Source organism: Stegostoma tigrinum, chromosome 8 (assembly GCF_030684315.1).
Source record: "Stegostoma tigrinum isolate sSteTig4 chromosome 8, sSteTig4.hap1, whole genome shotgun sequence".
In the NCBI taxonomy this organism is placed as follows: domain Eukaryota; kingdom Metazoa; phylum Chordata; class Chondrichthyes; order Orectolobiformes; family Stegostomatidae; genus Stegostoma; species Stegostoma tigrinum.
In genome coordinates, this window is record NC_081361.1 from 66,529,188 (window position 1) to 66,553,091 (window position 23,904).

A 23,904-nucleotide genomic window follows, 5' to 3' on the forward strand; every position below is an offset into this window, starting at 1 on the left:
CTTTGTGAGGGGCAGGTCATGCCTTACAAATCTTATTGAGTTCTTTGAAGAGGTCATGAGACAGGTTGATGAGGGTCGAGCAGTGATGTGGTGTACGTGGACTTCAACAAGGCATTTGATAAGGTTCCCCACGGCAGGCTCATTCATAAAGTCAGGAGGTATGGGATACAGGGTGATTTGGCTGTCTGGATTCAGAATTGGTTGGCTTACAGGAGGCAGAGAGTGGTTGTAGATGGTAAGTATTCTGCCTGGAGGTCAGTGCTGAGTGGTGTCCCGCAGGGCTCTGTTCTTGGGCCTCTGCTCTTTGTAGTTTTTATAAATGACTTGGAGGTTGAGGGGTGGGTTAGTATGTTTGCTGATGACACAAAGGTTGGAGGTGCCGTTGATAGTATCGAGGGCTATTGCAGGCTTCAGCGAGTCATTGACAGAATGCAGACCTGGGCTGAGAAATGGCAGATGGAGTTCAACCTGGATAAATGCAAAGTGATGCATTTTGGAAGGTCGAACTTAAATGCTGAATATAGGATTGAAGGCAGGATTCTTGGCAGTGTGGAGGAACAGCGGGATCTTTGTGTTCAAGTGCATAGCTCCCTCAAAGTTGCCACCCAGGTGGTTAAGGTTGTTAAGAAAGCATATGGTGTTTTGGCTTTCATTAACAGGGGGATCGAGTTTAAGAGCTGCGAGGTTATGCTGCAGCTCAACAAAACCCTGGTGAGACCACACTTGGAATATTGTGTCCAGTTCTGGTCACCCTATTATAGGAAAGATGTGGAGGCCTTGGAAAGAGTGCAAAGGAGGTTTACCAGGATGCTGTCTGGACTGGAGGGCTTGTCTTACGAGGAGAGGTTGCCTGAGCTTGGACTTTTCTCTCCGGAGAGAAGGAGGAAGAGAGGTGACCTGATCGAGGTGTACAAGGTAATGAGAGGCATGGATAGAATCGATAGCCAGAGACTTTTCTCCAGGGCAGGATTGACTGCCACAAGGGGTCATAGTTTTAAGGTGTTAGGAGGAAGGTATAGAGGAGACGTCAGAGGGAGGTTCTTCACCCAGAGAGTTGTGAGCGCATGGAATAGTTTGCCAGTGGTAGTCGTGGAAGCAGAGTCATTAGTGCCATTTAAGCGACTGCTGGACATGCACATGGACAGCAGTGAATTGAGGGGAATGTAGGTTAGGTTATTTTATTTTTGGATGAGGATTATTCCACGGCACAACATCGTGGGCCGAAGGGCCTGTACTGTGCTGTACTTTTCTATGTTCTATGTTTTATAACTGGAGGTTCAGACATCCAAATTTGACTCACCACAATTTCAGTCAGTTCTGAAAAATGCCACATTTTGTTCAGGAGGCGAAAGGAAAGACATACATATCTCTGTACAAAAGCTAATCTGTTAGTCCCATTGTGCAGAGCTGCTTGGTGAAGACCAGTCACAATCATAAAACTTGAGAGCTTTTCTGATACACACACATTATTATTTGAAGAATTATTTAGCTAGGTATCCTGTGATGAGATCTCAATGAGCAAACCTTCAATAGTTGGCCAGGAAGCTGGTTTGTGAAGCAGAGTGACATCATCATCATCATCATCATCATCATCATCATCATCATCATCATCATGGATTCAATTCCAGCACCAGCAGAGGTTACCATGAAGATCCTGCCTTCATAACTTCACCCTCTGAGATGTGGTGACCCTCTGTTTCGAGTCACCACAAAGAGAGAGAACAGTCTTATGGTCCTCTGGGACGATGGTGTCTTTACCCTTTTATCCCAGGAAGGATGTGATGTTGTTCACTTGAAAGGTGTTTTAAAGGTCCTATTGGCCTTGGGGTGTCAAGACCATAACCCCGGATCACCTATGAATAAGTTGAATTTTTAGTTGCGACATTTGTTTTAAACGAAAATTCAGTTTAAAAAAATAGTGACTGTTGTTCTGCCCAGACCTTTGGCAAAGTTCCCCAGTTTGTTAGATCCCAGAATGGATGCCCCACATTATTGACCTGGTGTATGAGAGGCGAACTGGATCCCCTTCTTTATTCTTCTACCTGCTGAGTTGGTTGCAACAAAGTTTTAGTTTCAACCAGTGGATCCCCTTCTCCTGTGGATATATTTCCCTTTGATCTAAGTGAATGTATATTCAAAAGGAACCAATTTCATCAAGCTGACTTCAGCTGACAAAGAGGGATTTTGTTAACTTTAAACGTGAGAAAAACTAGGTGAGTCCAAAAAGATCAAGGAAAACTATAGGGATCAGTCTCTGAATTTTTCATGATGAGCTTAAATTTGAAGGTATGGCTGTCTTGTGGAGGTTGCTAGTAGCATTGACGTTAGCAGTGGAAAAGTTGATTCCAAGATTTAGTTTTGCAGGTTGTTTGAGACTTTTTTCTGACTTTTTTTCTGGATGAACACAGCAGGCCAAGCAGCATCTTAGGAGCACAAAAGCTGACATTTCGGGCCTAGACCCTTCATCAGAGAGTCTATTTTTCTCCACTTTCCTACTCTGAACAGTTGTTGTTCAAAGTTCACTTTGCATCTTTAGGTATGACATCAGGTGTTTCGGTCTCTTTCTCTCTCCAGACTGTCACTGAACTTACTATTGCAGCTATTTTTAGCTATGTTTTGGAATTGTGTTACAATTTTCTACAGTGCTTTGGGGTTTTGACCTGTGGCCATGACAAGGTCGATGCAAATTCTGTGGCTGTCTGGAAAAGAGCCTGAAATGTCACATGTGAAGGTACAAAGGTAGCTTCCAAGTGAAAATGCAATACAAACTGAACTGTAATTTCTTGTGAGCATCTCAGACAGTGAACGTGATGATAGAAAACAGTCTGGGTGAGAGACATGTTGATGTTTTCTTCCTTCAATAATTCATATGAACAGGGACGTAAACACCAGCTTTCAGCCTTGGTATGTGTGCACTACTGAGCTGCAGTGCACGTGTTTGCCAGTGGGCCGAGGTATTTGTGTGTTCGTGTGCTGTGAAAGTCACAATTGATGAACCGTCCCATGGTCACTCCCATCAAGCAGGTAAAGAACTCTCTCACTCTGAGAGCTGAAAGTCAGTTAGCAAGCCAATTCAAAAAGAAACAGAACAAAAAAATTTTAGCTAATGTGTGAAGCCAAAACACTCAAAACAGCTTGTTCAACTATCAGCGTTCCACTAACTACTCTTCATGAAATGACCTAGAGATTAACTCATAAAACTTTTACATGTTCTTTTTTGTGCGCTCATTTCTCATCCTTGTGTATGTGTCTAATAAACTCATTATTTTGTTAATTCAAAAAAGCCTAGTTAAATGGCTGTAAATAAAACACATTATTGGATCTGGGAGATAGGTATCAACAAAGCATGGAATCCTTTTAATTAATCCTGTTGTGACCAACCGATAATGAAAGAAAGCCAAGTTCATCCTCTTTACCGACAAGCTCAACAGATTGGACCAACCTATTTTCAATTGGAATCATTGAATCCCACTTTGGGAGAATTGTAATAAATGAAAACATCTCACCCAGAGTCTGTTCATAACAAGGGACGCTCTGATATTGCCTAGAAAGGTTTTTATTCCAACATTATGATGAAATATTTCATTAGCTGTAAAGTTCTTTTGGATTTCCCATGCACAGAACAGGAACTATATAAATGCAGAGATAGTAGGAACTGCCGATGCTGGAGAATCTGAGATAACACAATGTGAAGCTGGTTGCACACAGTAGGCCAAGCAGCATCAGAGGAGCAGGAAAGTTGACGTTTTGGGTTGCGACCCTTCTTCGGAAATGGGGGAAGGGAAGGGGATTCTGAAATAAATAGGGAGAGAGGGGGAGGCGGATAGAAGATGGATAAAGGAGAGATATTGAAATGGTTCGCAACTGGCAGCTGTAGTTGTTTGCTCGCAACAAACAACTACACCTCCCAGTCGTGAACTGTTTCAACTCCTTTCTACCCCCCCCACCCCCCCCCAACCCCCAACTCCTTGGACAACATGGCCATCCTAGGCCTCCTGCAGTGCCACAATGATGCCACCCGACAGCTGCAGGAACAGCATCTCATGTTTCACTTGGGAACACTGCAGGCCAAGGGTATCAATGCGGACTTCACAAGCTTCAAAATCTCCCCTCCCCCAACCACATCCCAAAACCAGCCCAGCTCGTCCCCGCTTCCCTAACCATTCCTCCCACCTCAAGCCCCACCCCCATCTCCTACCCACTAACCTCGCCCCGCCTCCTTGACCATCCTCCCTAACTCCCCACCTACATTCACCTTCACTGGCTCTAAACCCGCCTCTTTGACCTGTCTGTCTCCTCTCACCCTATCTTCTCCTTAATCCATCTTCTATCTGCCTTCCCCCCCCCTCCCTATTTATTTCAGAATCCCCATCCCCTCCCCCATTTCTGAAGAAGGGTCTCGACTCGAAACGTCAACTTTCCTGCTTCTCTGATGCTGCTTGGCCTGCTGTGTTCATCCAGCTTCACATTGTGTTAGCTCACTGTATAAATGCTGTTTTTTTTTCCCTTTTATCTCTACTCAAATGGTGGGGAAAAACCAAGTGATACTGCCTTTTTATTTCCCCTGTCTATCCATTTGTCTCTCTGAGAAGCCATCATCTAGACACATCAGTGAACACATGCTACAATCAAAATCTTAATTTGAATGCAAACATTCCAATTAAAAATCAAATTAAACCATTCATCTATATAAAGGTTTGTTGTGTTTTACGCAGTCATTCATGAGTTAATATGGCATTCTGTTAAGCAACTGAAGCAGTCCTTGGCTTTATGCTGTGCCCTAGATAGGTACAGGGTATTGACTTTGACATATCAGACAATGTAATCTTCAGTGTCATGTGTCCACTTCATTCTGCTTGGGCCACGCGACTGAGATCTGAGAATCTCTCTGAATATCATAATACTCTCTCAATAGAGGTGTGGAGATGTGGAATAAGATGTACAATTGGGAGCACCTATTCCAACATCTTAAAAGTAAGCCAAATTCGCACAAGTGTAATTGTACCCACTGCATGACTCCATTCAAAATCTGTCCAATTCAGCAGAATTTTGTGGAGTAAAGGATTGGTTATACCTTTCCTCAGACTATCTGCTGAGTATGTGCAAAAGGAGCTATGTCATTGTGATATGATCGTGATCACATGAACCAGAGCCTGAGTCTTTGAGGTATCCGCAGGATTTCCTCTCTTAGCATGCCCTGTAAATAATGTTGTTTGGAAAAGCCTGTGAAGTGCAGACCTCGTCTTACTACATTAAAGGTAGTGGCGACTGGACCCATAGAACATGTCTGTACTGACCAGTAGTAGTAAGAGAAGCCCAGTGACGGTTGAAGCACAAGGCAACCTAGCACTCTGACCCTAGAAGTGGGGACCGTACTCGAAGAGGGATTTCAGCAGCTACACGAAGAACCGAGTGGCAGATTTCAAAGCCCATCTAGGCACTGAACCACACAATGGAAAATCCGATGTGAAAACTGAAAAATATAGGAGAAAGCCCATAGCAGCAAACATAGCAAGCAACATGGGGAAAGAAGTCAATTGGCCACAATGAGTAAGGAAGATCAGAAAGCTTTCTGGATAGGTGATGTTCTAAGACTTTCACCCATTTCTTGGTCTCACGTGGAATGAATTGAATCAGTTGCAAACCAGTATCTGTGATGCCCAGTCCTAATGCTAACGCTCTCCATTTCTGGCTGAAATAACTTGTACCTGCATCAGGCTTGTCTTTTGCAGTGATATGATGGGCTCCCCATCTTTGAAGATGCAGATATTGTTGCAGCTACAGCTTCCTGTTCATTGTTTAATTGTCCAACACCATTCACAACTGGATTCTGGATTTTGGAAGGCCTCAAAGCTTTGATCTGATTTGTTAGATATGGGAATTCTTAACTTTGTCTGCCACATGCTGTTTCCATTGTCTGGCACGCGAGAAGTCCTGAGTTGTAGCTTCACCAGGTTGATGCCTCATATTTTTGGTATGCCTGGAGTTTCTTCTGATGTGCCCTCCTGCACTCGTCTATGTGGAGGTGTCGGTGTTGGACTGGGTAGTCAAGGTGAAAAGTCACTTGCCACTGGGTTATAGTCAACAGGTTTATTTGAAAGCAAAGTTTTTGGAGCACTGCTCCTTTGTCACCTGACGAAGGAGCAGTGCTCTGAAAGCTTGTGATTTCAAGGAAACCTGTCAGACTATAACTTGGTGTCGTGGCACTCCTCATTATCCCAGGGTTGATCTTCTGGTTAGTGGTAATGGTAGAGTGAGGGATATGCCAGGCCATGAAATTACAGATCACAGAACCTCAACAGTGTGGAAGCAGGCCATTCAGCCCATTGAGTCCACACCAACCCTCCAAAGAGCATCACATCTCCCTACCCTATCCCTGTAATACTGCATTTCCCCTGGCTAACCCACCTAGAATGCATATCACTGGACACTACAGGCAATTTAGCATGGCCAACCCACCTAACCTGCACATCTTTGGACTGAGGGTGGAAACTGGTGTACCTGGAGGAAATCCACACAGACACGGGGAGAATATGCAAACTCCACACACAGGTGCTTGGGGATGGAATTGAACCCGGGTCCCAGGAGCTGTGAAGCAACAATACTAACTACCAGAACTGTGGTTAAGTACAATTCTGCTGCTCCTAATGGCCCACAGCATCTCATTGTTGCCCAGTCTTGAGTTGTTAGACCTGTCCCACATCAATGTTAACCTGTCCTATTGAATACAGTTGTTGTGTGACAGTCTGCAAAGATCTCATCCTGCCTCTCTGCTTTGATTTGATGCCTTTCTGTACCACCTGTTTCATGGATAAAGAAGACAATGCTGATTTAGAAGACCAAATTGCAAGTCTCATTTTAAATGTGGTTTTCATTCTGTACTGAACAGACCTTCAAAGCAGGTGCTGTTTGGGGGAGACTAATGCACAAGGTATTCGCTAGAAACTTTAGTGCACATTATCACCATAATATGCAAACGTTATAATATTAAAATGAAGTGTTTGCCTCTTTGCAAGAAGAGCTCTGACCACTCACCAATTCCTTTCATAGAATGCACACAAAATACAATGACGGGAGACCTGATCATCAGAATTTCTGCCCGATCTCGTACCCATTCAGCACCACCAATATTGATATAATTTCCTGCATTTATCGTTCTTGCTTCTTACCAAAATTTCAGCTTGTTGTGGTCTCATAGTCAGTTTTTCCTTTAAGAGCCCCAGTAACCAGTAAGAAAATTACTTTTGCTTCTCATGAAATATTTCAAATGTAATGAAATATAATGCTTCCATTTCAGGAACTCACTACCTGTTGTCTAGAAATCCTAGATTTGATACCCTGCTATGTAAGTGCATTGCTCAGACCTGACACTCGATGGTCTTAGTAAGGTTCCTCGTTTAATGACAAATTAAAGGCCTATTTTATGACCCATTCCTCTGAACTGGAAGTATACTGAGATTCCTCTAATTGAGACAGAGCAAGGTGATTGTGTTGCAATATGCTACTTGAGTGGGGAAGCAAAAAGAAATATAGTAGTGGGGATTGACACTGTTCTCTGCAGTGAATACCAAGAGTCCAGAAGACTGTGTTGCCTGCCTGGTGATGGTGTGTATGATTCCTGCTCAGTGCTAGCGAGGAACCTAGTGGAAGGGGGAGGATATAGTTGTTTTGGTCCATACTGGTACAGCTGACATAGCTAGAACAAGGAAAGACATTCTGCGTAGACAGTATGAGGAGTGTGGCACCAAATTAAAAATCCAATGGAAAATGCTGTCTGGATTATTACTCGAGCCATGAGCAAATTGACATTCCAAGAATGAATGTGTGACTCAAAGACTGGTGGGGGAGAAGTGGGTTCTAGTTTGTGGCACACTGGCACCAGTGCTGGGGATAAAGGGATTTATACCATTAGAACAATCTATTCTTAAGCCATGTTGGGACTGGTGTACCAGCAAGCTGCATTACTAAGGATGTAAATGTAAACTAATAAGTTGGGGCAAGGGATCACATTCAGAAAACTTTGTTAAATCAAAGAGTTAGAGACAAGGCAAAGAGAAAGAAATTAACAATGAACAAAATGTCATGGGATCCCTTCCTTTGACACTTTTTTCTCCTAAACCCAAAAGCTGTGAAAGGTGTCAATTTAATCAGGCTTTATGGAATTAACAAAAGCTGTCTGACATTTCTCAATGCACATGACCTTTGTTTTCCTTTATAGTAGGTCTGTCAGTTGCATGCGCTAATGTTTGGGATGAACATGTGGTGGAACCCACACACTTGCAAAAACCTCATCATTTCCACTGCATCCGCTGTACCAGTGTGGCATCCTCTACATTGGGGAAACCAAGCGGAGGCTTGGGGACCACTTTGCAGAACACCTCCGCTCGGTTCACAATAAACAACTGCACCTCCCAGCCGCAAACCATTTCAACTCCCCCTCCCATTCCTTAGATGACATGTCCATCATGGGCTTCCTGCAGTGCTACAATGATGCCACCATTAGATTGCAGGAACAGCAACTCATATTCCACTTGGGAACCCTGCAGTCCAATGGTATCAATGTGGATTTCACCAGCTTCAAAATCTCCCCTCCCCCTACTGCATCCCAAAACCAGCCCAGTTCGTCCCCGCCTGCCTAACCTATTCTTCTTCTCACCTATCCCCTCCTCCCACCTCAAGCCGCACGTCCATTTCCTACCTACTAACCTCATCCCATCCCCTTGAACTGTCCATCCTCCCCGGATGGACATTTCCCCTCCCTACCTCCCCACTTATACTCTCCTCTCCACCTATCTTCTCCTCAATCCGTCTTCAGTCCACCTCCCCCTCTCTCCCTATTTATTTCAGAATCCACTCCACATCCCCCTTTCTGATGAAGGGTCTAGGCCCGAAACGTCAGCTTTTGTGCTCCTGAGATGCTGCTTGGCCTGCTGTGTTCATCCAGCCTCACACTTTGTTATCATTTCCTGCTTTTCTTGATGTAGAACAGGGAAATGCGCTTATGTTTCTTCTGCTGCAGGCCTGGGCAATTCTTGTCCATGACCCACTTTGTGTTCTAGATTGAGCCTTAATGAACTCACTTTTTTTTGTGATGTACTGTCAGCTGACTGAACTTTCTAGAAGAGGATTCAGTGCATTTCCCAGTGTTGCTGTATGCTGACGGGTGGTCCAGAGACAATATGTAATTAAATAAACCTGCCACTATCTGGTTCATCAGCCTTTGAAAGGTGGCAGTGACGTTCTGGATCTGACACTGGTATATCACAAATACAGTTACAAAGGCAGAGATTTCCTTCACATGACAGTCAAGGGAACATACCTCTAGCCCCTCCCAGTAAATCTGTCTTTGTAACATAGACTGCTTTACCTTTGTGATCAATGCTATTTTCCAGCCTGGTTATTGAATAAGAGTTGTCTCTGGTCTTATATTCGCTGCAATACCTTTTTGGTAATCAGTGCAGAACCTCATGGATTCATCAGATTTGGCTACAAGCTCGAACAAGGAGCTACTGCTCAGTTGATGCTCCAGCAAGTAGTTAACCTCTTCCTGAACTTGGGCCAGTTTTTCTGTGTCTGGCATGTGGAGGTATTGCCATAAGGGAAGGGCCACTCCCACATCCACATCCTGTCAAGCTAAGGTGCTAGTGTCTGGCTTGTCTTTGCATGAGCTCTTCAATGCATTGAGCAGCCTCATTTAGTCTGCTCACTGTTCCACCACTAGGTGAGTGAATAAGAAGTCGAAGTTTTCTGGTATTTCTAGTTAGCCAGGTAGTAGGAGATTCATTGTAGGACTCAGCTACACCTCTTTCCAACCCATCCCTACTGCTACTCTATTCTTTCTAGATTAGTGACAGTGGAACACAGCATTATCTACTTGTTGCCTCACGGCAGAAGAATAACTTTACCACATTGACACAAAATAGTCTGTGTTTTTTCCCCCGACCTGGTCTCAATAAGATAAATAATTTCTTTGAGTTTCTTGACTATTGTTCAACTTTTAAATGTTCAAAAAGTAGTTTCCCTAATTCTGCCAGGAAAATGCTGATATCAAATGCAGATATCTCTATAGAGTAGCTATGTATACTTGAGAGAGATTTTCATACAGTTTTTGTTTTAACAAATTATTTCAAAACAATAATGTAACCACTCTAACGTTTTTGTTTCACTATTGGTTTTAAGCCTCAGACAGGATTCCAGTTTATGACGAGACCTGAGTGAACTCACCAATGTATTTCAATTCCAGATAAGATATCCCAAATTGTCGAGCTCCCAGGTAAGGGTGATGGACAGGTTCCCTGACTTTATTCACTTGCCCCCTCAGTTGGTTGCAGTAAGATTCATTTATAAAATATTTATTCCATTCTGGATCATTTTCTCCCAGACCCAAATGAATTTGTGCTTTAAAAGGAACCAATTTGACTAGGCTTTCTTAATTACAAATGAGAGAGTAACCAAAGAACTCAATGTGAGAAGAAGTAATTACAAATCATGTATGCCTCTCATTGGTAATTTGTCTGTCAGTCCAAAGCAAAAATATGTGGATCAGTCTCTTTGGGTCATGAGTGAGGACTAGATTATACAATGTTGCTATCAATTTCAGGATGGTTGGCTTTGCAGGCTAATTGAAAACATTTTTCCTGTTTCCTTTTGTTTAGTTGGCTAGCTGGCTTCCAGCACTGAAAGCAAGAGAATTATTTACCTTCTGTACATGGGCGACTGGCGAATGATTCTTCAGTTGTAATCTTTACTAACTCTGGAGTGCAGGCTGGTATGCTTCGGTACATACGATTGTACCAACCCATTGGCACATTGGCCTCTGCAGCTCACTAGCACAGCTTCTTCCATTAGCACATGCTGACCAGGTTTGAATTGGATTTTAGCCCCTGTTCTTATGCATTTTTGAAAGGGGAAAGTACAAAACATGTCTTTCACCCAGACTGCTGACTTTCTTCCTTCATGCTCACATTCTTAGATAACTTGGAAGAGATTTATAGTTCAATTCTTCTTTCAAACTCCATCCTTTTGAAGCCTCCTTGACATATTGTCATATGTGACACTCTAGGGTGCCTTCTCCAGGCAGCTATTGAATTTATACCTGCAGTCATTTGTCTGACAGTAGCAGGCTTCTTTAAAAAGCACATACAGTGGGAATTAAAAGTGCAATATGTCCATAAGTGATTCTAGATTATGATCTGTGGTCATGATAGAATTGATGAACAGACCATGACAGGAAAGTGTAGAGAGTGCATACTTAAGAGTAAATGACAGGTAAGGCTAGAGGTTACAAAAATAATAAAAGGACAAAACTAAAGGCTCCATATCCGATTTGAATGTAATGTTCAGAACAGAACAGGTGAACTGACAGCATAGATATAAATAAGTATGATCTGATAGCCATCACAGATTAGATTAGATTCCCTACAGTGTGGAAATAAATATAGGGCTGCATGATAACGGATATTGGGACCTGAATATTTGAATAGTACAGGACATTTCAGAAGGACAGCAAACAAGAAAAAGGTGGAAGAGTATTGTTAACTAATAATGGTATTAGCTTAATAGCAAAGGATGAGCTAAGTTTATGAACCTAGGAGGTAGAAGCTGTTTAGGTCAAGATGAGAAATGATCAAGGTAAGAAGTCTTTTGTAGGAATGGTTATGGCCATCCAAACTGCAACCACAAGGTAGAATAGAGTACAAAAGAAGAAAAAATAGGAGCTCCTCAGAAAGGTATGTCAATAATTATGAGGGATTTTAATTCATATGTACAATGGAAAAAAACAGATGGCTAAAACTAGCCAAGATGAATTCATTGAATATTCTTGTTAAAATTTCCAAGAACAGCACATTCTAAGGCTGACCAGAGAGCAGGCAATACCAGACCTGGTATTGTGCAGTCAGATAGGTTTAGTTAAAAACCTCACATGAAGATATCCCATGGCCATGTAGACTATATGATGATTTAAATTTACAGTCAGGTTGAGGGACAGAGGAGCGGGTCCAAGACTGGAATTTTAAACTTAAATAAGAATAATTAGAATGGCATGAAAGCAGAGCTGGCTAAAGTGAAATGGAAAATTAGCTTAGGTATACATCAATAGAGACACAGTGGTAGACAGTCAAGGGGATATCTCTGAAAGTTCACAATAGTTGCGTTCCAACAAGAAATAAAAATTCAAAGAAGAGTACCAGCCATCTGTGGTTAACTAATAAACTTAAAGGTCATTCCAACTTAATGGAAACGCATATAATTGCACAAAGACAGATGGCAGGTAAGAGGACTGGTTACAAAATAAACAACAATAATGAAGACTCTAAAATTAATAAGGAGGGAGAAATTGGCTAGCATTTTCTTGTACTCTAGAAAAATGAAAACAGACAGCAAGACTTTCTGCAAATATTTTAAAAAGATGAGGAGTTAATAAAATGAATGTTAATCCAATAAAAGTTGATCAAGGGTAATGAGTAATGGAAACTAAGGAGGTGGCAGATGAACAGATGTTTTGCATTCTTTTTCACTTTTGACAATACAGGTAACATTCCAGAAATAGCTGTAATTCATGAAATGGAAGGCAAGGAGGACATAGAATATAGAACATAGAACATAGAACAGTGCAACACAGTGTAGGCCCTTGGCCCACGATCTTGTGCCGACCTATTATCCTACGAAGATCAAACTACCCTGTGTACCCTTCATTATACTATCATCCATGCGCCTATCCAAGAGTCACTTAAAAGTCTTTGAAGTATCTGATTCCACTACCACTGCCGACAGCGCATTCCACATGCCCATCACTCTGTGTAAAGAACCCACCTCTGACATCTCCCCTATGTCTTCCTCCAATCACCTTAAAATTATGTCCCCTCATAATATTCATTGGGAAAAGTCTCTGGCTATCCACTCTATTTATGCCTCGTCGTCTTGTGCACCTCTATCAAGTCACCTCTCATCCTTCTTCCTTCCAATGGAAAAATCCCCAGCTCCCTCAACCTTTCCTCATAAGACCTGCCTTCCAATTTAGGCAGCATCCTGGTAAATGTCCTCTGCAACCTCAAGCTTCCACACGCTTCCTATAATGAGGCGATCAGAACTGAACATAATATTCCAAGTGTGGTCTAACCAGGGTTTATACAGCTGCAGCACAACCTCACATTTCTTAACCTCAATCCCCTGCCAATGCAAGCCAACACACCATGCTCCTTCTTTACAATCCTATCAACTTGGGTAGCAACTTTGAGGGACCTAAGGATGTGAACCCCAAGATCCCTCTGTTCCTCCTCATTGCCAAGAATCCTGTCATTAACCCTGTATTTTGCATTCAAATTTGACCTTCCAAAATGAATCACTTCACACTTTTCTGGGTTGAATTCCATCTGCCACTACTTTGCCAGCTCTGCATCCTGCCAATGTCCCGTTGCAACCTACAACAGCCCTCCAGGCTGTCCACAACTCCACCATCCTTCATGTCATCAGCAAACTTACTAACCCACTCTTCCACTTGGTCATCCAAGTCATTTATAAAGATCACAAAGAGCAGAGGTCCCAGAACAGATTCCTGTGGAACAGGGAAAATGTGTAATTGTCCATTTTGGAAGGAGCAATTAAAAAAAAACAAGTGTTTTATTCATATAGTGAGCTCCAGGCTGAATACTTTCCATCTATTACCATCCTCTGTCTTCTATAGGTCAGCCAGTTTTGTATCCAGACAGACAAATTTCCCTGAATCCCATGCCTCCTTACTTTCTGAATGAGCCTACCATGGGGTACCTAATCAAATGCCTCACTAAAATCCATATATACCACATCCGCTGCTCCATCTTCATCAATGTGTTTTGTCACATACTCAAGGAATTCAATAAGGCTTGTGAGGCATGACCTGCCCGTCACAAAGCCATGCTGACTATTTCTAATCAAACTGCGCTTTTCCAAATAATTATAAATACTATACCTCAGTACTGTCTCCAATAATTTGCCCACCACAGAAGTAAGACTGACTGGTCTGTAATTCCCAGGATCATCCCTGTTCCCTTTCTTGAACAAGGGAATGACATTTGTCACTCTCAACATCTGGTACTACTCCAGTGGACAGTGAGGATGCAAAGATCATCACCAAAGGGGCAGGAATCTCTTCCCTTGCTTCCCGTTGTAACTTTGGGTATATCTTGTCTCATGAAAGTTAAAATCACCAGGGAAGTGGTCATGAGTAAATAGCTGGAACTGCAGCCTTCTAAGACCCCAGCTCCTGTTAGACTTCATTTAAAGGCCCTAAAACAAGTAGCCAGTGAGAGAGTGGAAGCGTTGGTTTAATTGTCCAAATTTCCCTCATTTCAGCTAAGGTTCCATTAGATTGAAAGATAGTGAATGTAACTTTTATATTCAAAAAGGGAGAGTGACAGAAAGCGGGAAGTGAGAGACCACGTACCTTATTATCTGAGATAGAGAAAATGGTCGAAGCTATTATTAAAGATATTAAACCAGGGCACTTAACTCAAGCAATCGTGTACTGTTAACATGGATTTGTGAAAGGAAAATCATGAAAAACAGTATGTGTTGTGGATATAAACAACTGTTGAATTTACTTTACTTTAGATTTCCAGAAGGTATATGATAAGCTGTCATCTCTTAGGCATTGCCAAAAATAATCAATGATGGTATATAGTAATTTTGGCATGGTGAGAAGATTGCACAGTTAACAGGAAGCAGAGTAGTTTAAGTATGTCTGTTTCTGGTTGGTGAGATATAATTGGTATGTCACAGGGATTAGTGCTGAAACCTCAACTTTTATATATACAACTTGAATAAAGGAATCAGAGGTACGATTGCTAAATTTGCTCATGATACAAAAATAGATAGAAAAACAAGTTATTAGGATGACATGAGGCTACAAAGGAATATTTCAGTGGACAAAGGACTATAAATGATGCATGATGTGGGAAAATGTGTAATTGTCCGTTTTGGAAGGAGCAATTTTAAAAAAAACAAGTGTTTTATTCATATAGTGAGAGATTGCAGAGCTGTAAGGTGCAAAGGGATCTGGGATAGTCAAATGCATGAATCACAGAAGGTTAGACTGTACAGCAGGTACAGCATGTAATAAGAAAGGCTAGTAGAATGTTGTCATTAATGATGAGGGGAATTCAGTACAAAAATAGTGCGATAATGCTTCTGTTATGCAGGACATTGGTGCACAAAGAACAATACAGCACAGGAACAGGCCCTCTGCTGACACATTTTACCCTTCCATGCTAAAACTGGCCTCACTTGTAGCATCCATATCCTTCTATTCATGTATTCATCCAGGTGTTTCTTGAGTGCTGCTATTGTGTCTACTTCCATGACTTCCTTTGGCAGTGTAAAAAACATGCCTCACACATCTCTTTTCAACATACCTTCCATCCCCCAACCCCTAAAATTGAACCTGTGTCCATTAGTAATTGACCCCTCCACCCTGGGGAAAAAAACACCATGCTTTCCACTTTGTCCATGCCATTCACAATCCTATAAACCTCTATCCTATCGCTCCTCAACCTTTTGCAGTCCAGTGAAAACAAACCCAGTCTACCCAACATTTCCTCACACAGCTAAAATCCCCCACACCAGGCAACATTCTGGTAAACCTTTTGAGACCATGCATCTGGAGTACCACATCTAATATTGGTCTCATTTTTAAGGAATGATGGAAATGCATTGAAAACAATTCAAGGAAGGTTTATTAGACTAATGCCTGAAATGAATGGAATCTCTTAAAAGGAAAATTTGGACAGATTACGCTTGTATCTGCTGAAATTTAGAACATTAAGAGGCAACTTAATTGAATCATGAAAGATCTTGAGGGATTTTGACAATATGGAAGTGGAAAGGATATTTCCTCCTGTGGAATCTAGAATGAAGGGTCACTGTTTAAAAATGTTTAAGATTGAGGTGAGGAAACATATTTTCTGTGTATCGTGAGTTTTTGGAACGCTTGTTCAAACGGCAATGGATGCAATCTTAGAATATTTTTAAGGTAACTGTGGGTAGATTCCTGATGATCAAGGGGGTTTGAAAGGTTGTTGAGGCTAGGTGGGAACGTAGATTGAGGTTACAAACAGCTCAGCCTCAATCTTATTAAATGGCAGAGCAGACTCAAGGGCTAAATGGCCTCGTCCTGCTCCTAATGTGTATGTTTATACTGGGTTTGTTCAAATTCTGCTAACTTCTTTAAAATTGTTACAGACTGGGAGGTAGATTCACCATCATACTGGTGGTGCTTGTAGGATCTGAACCTTTCAGCAATCACCAATCATTTTGATGAAAAATGGTTCCATAGGATTTCTACTAGTTCTTCATAACTTTTATAATCCAGCTTCATTCGCTATCCTAGGCTCGTTAAGAGTTTAATACACTGGAACACAGGGAAGACAATTTCTGCTTGAATTTGGTTACATTGAATGAAATAAAAGTATCTCCCTGTGCAGGATTTCCATCTGTCTGTATTTTCATCATATGATCCTACAGTGCTAAAATTTCCCACCCTTGTGCTGTGCATGCCTCTCGCATTTTAAATTATTGTACCACAGAAGTGTTAGCACCAACATGCTGTTTCTTGCTTAAAATGAAGTATTCCTGAGGCTGCCTGTTTCTTCCCAAATCCTTAGCCTGAGATCAAGGCATTTTCTTCTGTGTAGGATCCTCATTAATCCAATGTTGCTCTGTGCTGGAGCATGTGTAAGCTTCTCCTATGTAGACAACACAGTGTGGAGCTGGAGGAGCACAGCAGGCCAGGCAGCATCAGAGGAGCAGGAAAGTTGACGTTTTGGGTCAGGAGCCCATACCCCAGCTGGTAAGCTTCTCCTGCACTGTTACCTCTTCTCTGAGGTAGATTCTTTTTGTTTTTGCTAACTGTACCTGCTTCAGTACAGCAATGGCATCTTTTGATTTCTTGTTTTTACTTAAGTGCCTCCAGGTTCTGCAGTGAGGACCACAATTATTGTTTTTTTTTGACAAGTCAGTAGATTGACCCAGTAGATCACGGAAGCCATTTTTATCCTTATCGCCAGTTTTCTTGTGTTATGTTCTGAGAAGGATGAGGAGGATGAAGTGTTAAACAGTGTGAATTTTATGATGAAAATGCTCACTCTACAGGCAGCCAGTTAGACTAATTGGCCAACGATGTCAACAATACATCACAAAGTTGAACTCTTAAAGTGACAGTCCACCATACTTTTACAAATTCACAATGATTGACGTAAATTTCACGACAGTGAATTGTTATTGGTTGTTTACATTAGGAGACTTATTTAAAAAAGCTATGGTTTCCAACAATAATGCTCCTGAGATGCTGCTGGGCCTGCTGTGTTCATCCAGCCTCACATTTCATTATCAGAGATAATGGGAACTGCAGATGCTGGAGATTCCAAGATAATAAAATGTGAGGCTGGATGAACACAGCAGGCCCAGCAGCATCTCAGGAGCATTATTGTTGGAAACCATAGCTTTTTTAAATAAGTCTCCTAATGTAAACAACCAATAACAATTCACTGTCGTGAAATTTACGTCAATCATTGTGAATTTGTAAAAGTATGGTGGACTGTCACTTTAAGAGTTCAACTTTGTGATGTATTGTTGACATCGTTGGCCAATTAGTCTAACTGGCTGCCTGTAGAGTGAGCATTTTCATCATAAAATTCACACTGTTTAACACTTCAGCCTCCTCATCCTTCTCAGAACATAACACAAGAAAACTGGCGATAAGGATAAAAATGGCTTCCGTGATCTACTGGGTCAATCTACTGACTTGTCAGCTTTTGTGCTCCTGAAATGCTGCTGGGCCTGCTGTGTTCATCCAGCCTCACATTTTATTATCTCACATTTCATTATCTTGGATTCTCCAGCATCTGCAGTTCCCATTATCAATGGTTTCCAACAGTAACCAGATTGTTGAGTTACTCAAAAATATTGCTGAAGGATTGTTGAATATTTGTTATGATAATTTCTAATAATCCTTCTCGTCACTAATAATGTATATTAAACATTTATGTTTCTGGCATTTGATAAACTAAATGTTTGTGTGCAACGGATTCTGATTAGGAAACATTTCTTGGACATATGTGCATGGGAGTTACCATCTTCTGGCCATAACGAGATTAAAATTTTGTTCCATATAGTCATTAGCATTAAAAAAGACACCAAATTTTTCATCTTATAAATTTAAACTTTCTCCTCTGTCGTACTTCACATTACTCCCCCAAGGCACAGACCTCAATGAATACTGATCTGTAATTATGTGTTCAAGGTCCATTATAAAAGGCCAAGCTGATAACTTCCACCTCTCTTCTATTTATAGTATAAATTGCCATGTTTTTAATGAATGATTTGAATGGTTTTAGTTTTATTGTCACCGTTTTTTACGGTAAGAATATAACAAAATACAGTGAAAAACTTTCATTTGTTGCCACAATTTGGTGCCATTTTGAATAACTTAAAGATAAGAAAATAAATATTGATTAAAATGTGTCTATCAATCTTGACCCAGCTTTTCACCATCAATGACAGCTGAGCCATCATCCCTCATTCCATGGATCCACGACTTTGCTGCCATCTACACTGGACGCAACCAACATTGAAGTTGCCAATCCTCAGATACCACCTTTTACCACTGGACCGATACTCCTCCACCACTGTCATAGATCATAGAATCCCTACAGTGTGGAACTGCCCCTTCAGCCCAACAAGTCCACACCAATCTTTAGAATATCCCACCCAGACCCATCCCCCTAATCTAAACATCCCTGAACAATACAGGCAATTTAGCATGGCCAATCCACCTAGCCTGCACATCTTTGAACTGTGGGAGGAAACTGAAGCACCCAGAGGAAACCCACACAGACACAGGGAGAATGTGCAAACAGTACATAGACAGCCGCCCAAGGGTGGATCGAACCCAGGTCTCTGGCACTGTGTGGCGGCAGTGCTAACCACTGTGCCATCTCCACCAGATCAACCAACATTAGAGTCACGTCCCTCGCTGCTGGACCCACCTCTTCAATGTTGCGGTGATGCCCTCTGCCACCCCTTCACAAGTATGTGTGGAGGTGGGGTGCAGTGAGGAGACTGTGAGATCTGAGAGCTGGACGAATGTTTTATATTTCTTCCCTTTTGGAGAGGTAAGGTACCATTTTACTCGGGTCAGAGTAGACCTTTATGTATAAGGAGTGCATTCACTGGGACTCGTAAGGTCATGAGCAAAATGTGTGGAGTGAAAAAGAAGTGCAAGGTATTTTCACGTAAGACAGCATGGGATTTGTACTGCACTATAGATGTCCCAAACTCACTTTCTCAAAAGGGTGCCTGTCAAGTGAGCAATTAGCTGGATAACTGCGTCTAGAATGGAAATGTTTGTTTATATAAGACATTGGGGACATTTCTATATAATTCAAGAGTGCTTTTCTCAATAGGGACATCAGTAAAGATGCAGCTGGAGTTACGCCCAGGCTGTATGGTTTATGAGTTATTCAGTGTCACATACATCTGGAAAGATACTGTTGAAAGTGTTTAGTCGACACAATCCAACACCACGTTGTGTTACAACTGGAATAAACAGAAATTACATCTTCTGTACAATGGGTCTTCAAACACAGCTCCAGCAATTCTGCAAATTGTTCCGGGCCTCAAAAAGTCCCTGCACTTAAGGCACACTATAGTCAGACATCACACACCAGGCACCATCACCAGCACAATGACTCGCTGCCAATAGTCCCCACTCTGGGCATCATCACCGACACAGTGGCACACCACCAACAGGCACCAACACAGTGTCTCACCGCCAACAGTCCGCACTCTGGGCACCATCACCGACAGTGACCTATCGCCAACAGTCCCCACACCGGGCGCCATCACCGACACAGTGACCCATCGCCAACAGTCCCCACACCGGGCACCACCAACAGTCCACACATCGAGCACCATCACTGACACAGTGACCGACCACAAACAACCCCCACACCAGGCACAACACAGTGACCCACTGCCAACAGCCCCCAAACCGGGCATCATCACTGACATAGTGGCCCATCACCAACAGTCCCCACATCGAGCACCATCACTGACACAGTGAACCACCACTAACAACCCCCACATTGGGCACCATCACCGACACGGTGACCCACCATTAACGGTCCCCACATGGAGCACAATCACTGACATGGTGACCCACCACCAACAGTCCCCACACCACGCACCAATACAGTGTCTCACCGCCAACAGTCCCCACATTGGGCACCATCACCGACACGGTGACCCACTGCCAACAGTCCCCACAGCGGGCACCATTACTGCTGGGAGATGATGACCCACCAAGTCGATGGTTCAGGCTTATTGTAGCCAGAAGTCCTCGTTCCGGGCGCCAGTAAAAACAGCAACCGACAAGCCATGGAACACCACTCTGGAGAGAAAGACAACAATGCAGCCAGCTTTGAGTGGATAGGCTCAGGAGCCCAAAGTTGGCCTACTATGCCAATGCCACCATCTTGGAGAATTCCAAGGTATATTGCACTAAGTGGGAAGTGGGTAGTGGGTGGATGGCATGAGATAGCACTGAGTTGGCATACAGACTATAAAAGACCATGGGGAAGATTGGAGGCCTATAGGATGTAAAGAGTCATGGGAGATAGTTAGTTAGGCATGGGGTGTGGCAATCTGAGGAACCATGGGTATGGATAGATAAACTTTGGTTGGCAAAGGGATCATGAGGGCGTGTATAGGGACACAGGTCGGCATGCAGGATGAGAAGTTAGGGTTCAGAAACAGGTGGGATGTTTAATGTATCAATCTTTATTTTAAAACTTGGAACACATGCTCTCCCCTCAGTCTGCCTTTACAATTTGTCGTGCCTTTACCAATCTTGCTGTGTTACACAGCCTGACTCCCAATCCAGCTTGCACACCAACCTCACCTCAACTGAGGCTGAATTTTTAAAGGTTGGATTTGTGAAACTGGCCTTTCTCCCACCTCTGCACCCAACCCAGTAACAAAAATTAGGAACAGAGTCTAACTGACAGAATCACAACTTTTAAAAAGAGATAAATTTAATGCCCAGTCCACATTAATGGTCACACACGTTTTTCTGTGGGTGGCATGCAGAAAACATTGTGTGTGTTGCATTGTGGTATAATTTATTTCTTATTTGGAAAAGTAAATGAAATTGATTTGTTTAATTAAAGGGGGTGGAAAAAGCACAGCCAAGAGCTAAAATAGCAAATATTTTGACAGAAATTCACAGAATTGAACAGTGACCATTTGAATGTTAAATTTCTGAGACCAGTTTCTTGGAGCAAACCATTGTGTTCTAGACTCATGTATCTTAGAAGAGGCCTTTTTAGCTCATTTGATCCTGTGCTAACCTGTCTAACCAATTATGATTTACAGCACTTGGCCCATATCCTTGCATATTACAACATTTCAAGCTTTCCTCCACGTACTTTTTAAAAGTGCCTCTACTACTGTCCAAGGCAGAGCATTCTAGATTCCAGGAACCCACATATACATGCGGTAATATTTTGAAGGACTTTCTTTCAACTAAACCATACCCACCTAACACACCTAAAATAGTTCTCACGAGATTTCAGAAGGGAATGGGGGGACGAAAAACCCAACACCAGTCATTTATTTCCTCTCTCACTGTGCACCATAGAGCATCCTTACTGGCCTCATCCCCTCACCCTGCTACCATCCCCTAGATGCAGTGGCAGTGTCAACTGGGCCTGCTCATTCAATCTGATGCCAAACAAGAGCAAGGAAGAAGAAGGGCCAAACCATTGCAAATCTCTTGCTAATGGGTTACAGACCTCGACCTAGGATTCTGAGCAGGGAAATTAGACTGAATTGGTGCTTGCAAGGGCCCTGACAGGCAAGGCCAAAGCTCCAGCACAAAGAGGGAGAATGGTTGAGGATACAATGGCCTACTGTTTCTCTAATTAACATTTATCCTAGAAATTGTCTCCCGAATCCTGTCTTCAAGTGTATTAATTCACTACTGACGTCGGTCATTTTGTTCTCCCATCCCACAAAAAAATCAAAATTGATGTGTACTAGTCCTTTTTGAAGAGAAATTGGAGGAATTGTGGTAAAGCTTATTTACTTAATGATATTTTGGAAGTGATTTCAGAGATTATGCTGAAAATTTTGGACTTTGATCACTGAAAAGCTGGCATTCAGCATTGTATGAGGTACGTGGAAAATTATGTTTTATAAGCCAAAATTCATGGGGGCTGACTTTTACATGAGATTAACTTTTACCCAAGTATATGGTATTTAGTTTCACAATTATGGAAGAATATTGAAAAGAAAATCATGAGTATCCCTATAGGTATTTGCACTCTACCTTTCTTAATGAATGATAAAGCCCTATCTATGGATGCTTGTGCTAATAACTAATCTCAATTACCATATGCAATTTGGGCCTGACAGGCATGTATTAAGTAGATTCCAGCCATAGCTCCCTGAAGAGATGTCTTAGTTACATAAATTTCCATATGTTTAACGCATATCATGCAAATCCAACAGAACCCTATTTGCTTATGTTTATTGGAGTCAATCAGCATTTATCTATTGTCTCTGAACATCATATTTAGCTCATCTATATAGCTAGCTATGCTAATATCCTATCCATTAGCCAAAGTAATGAGTTGATGTGTGTATCTCGAATACATTTCACACACAGATTCAGAAAGCATCACAAAACATATAGATATCTTAAATCAACCTGTTTAGACATGTCATGACATACCTCTGGAGCTTGTAGGGTTTAAACTGAGGCCCAGCAGGTTCAGAGCAAGGGGCTCTGACACTGCACCTCAAGAGCCTTTATGAGACATATATACATTTTAAAAATAGTACTGATGTATGTTAAGAAATTGCATAACACATTTTGTTGGAATTTTGAACTTTAAACACAGAGGTGCCTATGTCAGCATTGATTTATAGCCCTGCAGCTGAAATGCCATTAAGGCAAGAAAGAGCAACCAGGCAACCATTTTATGACCAAGCTCAAACAGAATCAGCAGTTTTCTAATGGAAGAGACAGAAAGCATAATCAAATAAAGGTGAAGTTTTGTTTGATCTAAGAAAGCATACTTTCTAAATTTACTGCATCTCGATAATGGGATGCAAATAAAGTTTAACTGTTTAATTTGGACAGAAGTAATTGTTAAACCAGCTAATTGCCACCAATTTGGTAGAACTAATCGTGCAATCGAAGGAATTATTACAGTATTTCCCTGCAGCACCTTACAACAGAAACATTTCCATTTGAGTAACTATTACACGGAAATATTCAATTTAAATCTACTACCATGTTATTGCACACAATGTTAGCTGATGTGCCTGATCTGTTACAATGGAACACAGCAATGGCTTCCAAATGAAGCTTAAAAAAATTAAGATGAATAGGCAACAGTAAATAAAAAAAAAACGTAAAAATAAAGTTCGAGAAGGAAATACCATAGATAAAAACCCATGCAAGGGTGGCAAGGAGGAGGTTTGAGGTGTAATTGTACACCATTCACTGAAAGTAATAGCTATTCATTGATTAAATGTCAAGAAGCTGCTGAAGTATTACAATGGATTTCAATGGCATTTAGTTATAAATTGAAGCATGTTACTTTATTCATCGGCGAGATCAAAGTTAATTTGTTTGTGTCTCGTTAGGAGCAACATTGCTAAGTGCCTGATTTGTTCCCCTTCTCCAAACCGTTCATATAGACCCAACTTGAGAATATGGCCCCGATATCTTGTTTAATCTGACTGAGCATCTGCTCCCACGATAAGACATTCCACTCCCGCACATCCCAGATGTCCAAGTTCTTTAAGGACCGCAACTTTCCCCCCACGGTGATCGAGAACGCCCTTGACCGCGTCTCCCGCATT